This window comes from Tupaia chinensis, unplaced genomic scaffold, assembly GCF_000334495.1.
Source record: "Tupaia chinensis unplaced genomic scaffold, TupChi_1.0 Scaffold144022_1, whole genome shotgun sequence".
Taxonomy (NCBI): Eukaryota; Metazoa; Chordata; class Mammalia; order Scandentia; family Tupaiidae; genus Tupaia; species Tupaia belangeri.
Genome location: NW_006203874.1, coordinates 240880 through 245227, shown reverse-complemented (window position 1 = coordinate 245227; position 4348 = coordinate 240880). Strand labels below are relative to the sequence as shown.

The following is a 4348-nucleotide window of genomic DNA, read 5'->3' as shown; positions in this document are numbered from 1 at the left end:
CGGCGGGCAGGGGCCTGCCGGGCTCGCACGGAGGGGCGTGGCTGCATCGGGCGGGGGCGGGGGCGGCCCGAAGGGCGGGGTCTGCTTGGCCTATCGGGCCTTGATCTCCAGAGTGCCGGGCCACCTCGGGCGGAGGCGTGGCCGGGCCAGGGCGGGGCCTCCTCCCTAGGCCGGGCCTAGGCTTAGCCTAGGTGGGCGGCGCTTGATTAGGGCTCTTCGGGAAGGGCGAGCGGGACCCCTGGGGGCGTGGACGTGTTGGGCGGGGCCTCCTGGTGGGGGGACTGTTTCTGGGCAGGGCCTACTGGTGGGCAAGCAGTTCCTGGGCGGGGCCTGCTGGTGGGCTGTTTCTGGGCGGGGAGTTCGGAAGTCCGAAGTCCGAAGGAGGTGGTGTTGCTCTTTGACCTCTGGGGGACCGGGTTGCACTACCGTACCCATTCAATCTGGGTTTTTTAAGGTGGTGTGGCGCCCAGTGTCCCCGACTGGGCCGAGGCCAGGCTGAGCTCCGCAGCTTGTACGGCTACGACCGCGGGGCTTCACTTGTGGCCAGGTGCGCCGGTTCAGGATCACCGACTTGCGGTGGCATCGGGACTGCGGGGACTCAAGGTCTGCTCGGACAGGTATTTATGACTCGTCTAAGCTATTCGGCAGATTAAGCTTGAGGGTGATAACGTCAGAAGACCTGAATGTTCACGTTTTACTTCCGGACAGGAATCGCGCGGCTGTTGGTTTTGGCAGCCCCCACCCTCGTTTTCATGTCTGGCAAGTCCTGCCTGCTGCTTTTCTAGGACCATTGTCTTCGCTAAGGCACGTGCGATAGTGTCGGCTTTAACTGCTGGGTTCCTTAGGACCTGGTGAAATGGCCGGTGGCAGACGCACACTTCAATTGTAGGCAGCTTCTGCACGTTTAGCAAGTCTTGCCGGGTAGCCCAGAACTCCTGGAAGAGAGGTAGTGGCAGAAGACCAGGCAGCGCTGTCCCAGCACCAGGCGGTGCCAGGGCGGCGGGGGATGTCTCCCGAGCTGGCGCTGTGCGTGGTACCTCGGCGGAGCGTCCTGCGGGCGCCACACAGTTGCACGGTGTTGGCGGAGCCTATAGAGTGGCAAGTTCCTAGAGGTTCCGTTGGTGGTTTGTGATTGGGGCAGTTTCTAATTGCAATTTGCTACTTTTTTGGTTTGTTCACTAGGAATTTAAAGTTGCAGAGTCTCCTGTACTTCCCTTGGCCTCCCAAGTAGATTTTTTTTTTAATCACTGGCAACTAGAGAAGCTTCACATAAAAGGTGGAAACAGGAGTTTTTTGCTTTTGTTTAGAGCGTTTGCCTTGGGGCCCATGCGTTCACCAGAGAGACAGAGACAGAGACAGAGAGAGAGCAAGTGAGACATCACCCTGGGGGGATGGCCACACCGCAGTCCTTTCTCCTCTGTTCTTCTCTCTGGATTTTGGACACGCACGCAGACGTGCCTGGTGTTATTTTCATGCCACTGGGCCCAGGAGTCAGAGTCAGCCATGTGGGGTCCAGCACGTAACCTTCATGCCAGCTGCCGACCTGAGAATTCATTTTCATTCAAAGAATCTGGGCCTTGGGTCTATGGCGACAACCGACAAGAAAGGCCCAGACTTCAAGTAAGAAATCAGTTTTACTCGGCCCAGAGAGGCCAGTTGCTAGACAGCAGCCAGCAGTCCTGGGTAAGTCGACAGTTTACAGGAGTGGGGTAATTGTAAAGGTAGAAGTCGCAAATATGGTGGGAAAAGAATGGGCTCCCTGCTCAGGTGGTGAGCAAGGGATTGTCCTCAGGAGCTGGGGGCCTGGGAGGGCGGCAGCTCCTGCCTGCTCTGTGCAGGGTGGTGGTGTCCCCAGTCTTCATTCCTGTGAGGAGAACTCAGCGATACAGCCCCAGGGGCTGAGCAGCAGGGCCAGTAGTGCACGTCTGTGTGTGTGCTTGCGCGTGCAGGCACTTTGCGCGTCCGCGTGCTTGCGTGTGCGCACGAGCACTTTGCTCTGGGACACATGGCTTCTCTGAGTGAAGAGAGGGCGAGAGGGAGCAAGAGTGACGGGCACCTCGTGGGGACTGGCCTTGCTGCAATCACTTCTCCACTCTCGTCTTGGGAGTTGGGGCACGCACGCACCACACACATAACCAGCGTGTTTTGCAAACTGCTGGGTCTGGAACTCCAACTGCGTGGTCAGCCATGTGGGATCCAGCCACCTTGAACACTGGGCCACCTAGCTGGCCCTGAATCTGTGTGTGTTCATTTTTTAGAGGTTTTGGCCATAGGGCATGTACACTTGCTGAAGAGAGAGTGACAGAGACAGTGAGAGGAAAAGAGAAATCTCACCCAGGGGGATGCCATGCTGCCGAGAATGAGAGAACGTATGTATGCACAGAGTCCAACCCCAGCTGCAAGAACAGTGTAACCGCTATGCCATCTGCTGGCCCCCGACGCGTGTGTTTTTTAGTTGTCAGAGGACACCCGTGCTTCCCGGATAGAGATGGCGAGATAGAGAGACAGAGAAAGCAAGCACCCCCAGTGGGGCGTGGACACGCCTTAGTCCCGTCTCCATTTCTCCATGCATCAGGACTTGAGGCACACGTGCACATGCACGCGTGGACACCTGGCCACTGGGGCCAGGACTTGAGCTGTGATTGGCCATGTGAGAGCCAGCTCCCTTCCCCCTCCGGCCCTAGACCATGGGCCTCTCCCGCACTTCGGGAGAGGGGGTCAGAGCTGGCCCAGGGACCGAGCAGGCATACCTCCCAGGCAGCACCTCCTGCTTTTCTGGCCTAGCTTCCCTGGGACCAACGCTGGAGGATACAGCTCTTTGGTGACATTTTCATTCATGCGAGGAGGGAGGCTGCTGTCGTTTGGGTAATATCGTCCCAGGTGCATCCCCAAAGCTTGTCCCACTGTGATGGAGCCCAGAGGTGAAGCCCAGCGGGCAGCAACTGGGTCCTGGAGATCTGTGCGCTCTCTCGGGTCCTGGTGCTCCCCGGGTCAGCCCCCTCAAGAGTGGCTTGTCCAGAGGAGAGCAGCCCCTCGCCCTCCGAGAGTGAGCCCTCCCTGTGGCTGGTGCCCCGCCCAGGGGCAGAGGGCGGCCAGCAGAGCAGGTGGCCGGGACAGCCTGGGCACTCATTCAGGGAGGGCGTGGAGGGCAGCAGGGGGCGGGAATGGACAGGTGTGGCAGTGGTCGGAGAGGATGAGAGGACTGCGAGTGGAGGGAGAGGGAAGAAGGTGGAGCCAGCGCGCGGAAGGTTTGGGGGCCAAGGTTTGAGGGCCGTGACCTGTGTGCCAAGAGGGAAGGAGACAAGCTAGGGGTCGTGAGTCCACCTGAGCTGTGGACCAGCTTGCCCTTGCTTGACTGCTCGGTAGGGACTTGAGAAAGCCTCTGGACAGGTTCCGGTTCCGGTAAGCCGCTGGGACACAGCATAGGACAAAGACACTGTCCTTCCTCCGACACAGAGGGGCTGACCAGGCCAGGGCTGCCAGTGCTCCTTACCACTCGCACACGTCCATGGAGCCAGAGGATGCGAGCCCCCACGGGCCCATGTGGCTGGTACACCCTTAGGGAGGCCGGGACACGCTGGCAGAAGCTGCTGCAGGCCCCCGGTCGCCTTCCGGGTAACGTTTCCTAGGTGGCCTCTCCCACCGTCGGAGGAGGAGGAATGAATGTACTGGACACCTGGTCTTCTCTGCATGGTGGGGATGCCGTGAGAAATCACCCCCTGGCATGGCCACACCACTGTCCCTTCTTGTTCTCCCTGGGATGTTGAGTTCACCTCACCTGCGTGCATACTGCTGGATCTGGGACTCGAACCTTGCAGTTGGCCATGTGGGATCCTTTACCACCACACCAGCTGCCCCCTTTTCGTCCTAGTTGTCTCAGGTTGTGTGGTGAGGTTCACGTGGACAGGGGCTAGACCACCCCCGTGGCTATGTGTGGGTCACACCCAGACCTGGTGGCATGTGTGTGGGGGCCCAGAACCCCAGAAGGGGGAGAAATGGAGGAGACTGTGGTGTGACCTTGGCCCAGGAGGGGAGCTTTCTCTTCTCTCTGTCTGTCTCTCTCGGGTCAGCTCATATACCCTCTAGCAAAATTAGTTTCCTTGGTTTTTAAAGAACTTCCAGAGAAGTTTGTGCTGGCGAGAGGGAGGGATGGGGAGGTGCCCTGGTTCTGAGGCTGCAGCTCAGCGGGTCCCAGCCCAGCCTTTGCGGGCCACTTTCTGAGTCCTGAGGAAAAGCTGAGCTTCCTTCTCCAGACTCTGCTCATGGTCCACCCTCTGCAGGCAGTGCTAGCGTGTGCTCCCAGCAGGGCTAGCGTGTGCTCCCGGCAGGGCTAGCGTGTGCTCCCCGC

The 4348-nt window shown here is 59.5% G+C and overlaps 1 protein-coding gene across 3 annotated transcripts in view; it reads left to right on the top strand.

Moving 5' to 3' along the window:
- The first annotated feature begins 340 nt into the window (after positions 1–340).
- LOC102474663 (glyoxylate/hydroxypyruvate reductase B) overlaps positions 341–4348 on the top strand; it is a 25546-nt gene continuing 21538 nt past the window's right edge. Inside the window, exon 1 of one of the 3 annotated variants that reach the window (XM_006165766.3) lies at positions 341–617. The gene's annotated coding sequence lies outside the window, so the exon portion shown is untranslated. The remainder of the gene's footprint in view (positions 618–4348) is intronic. The other 2 variants (XM_027767211.1, XM_006165768.3) reach the window with 2 other exon arrangements.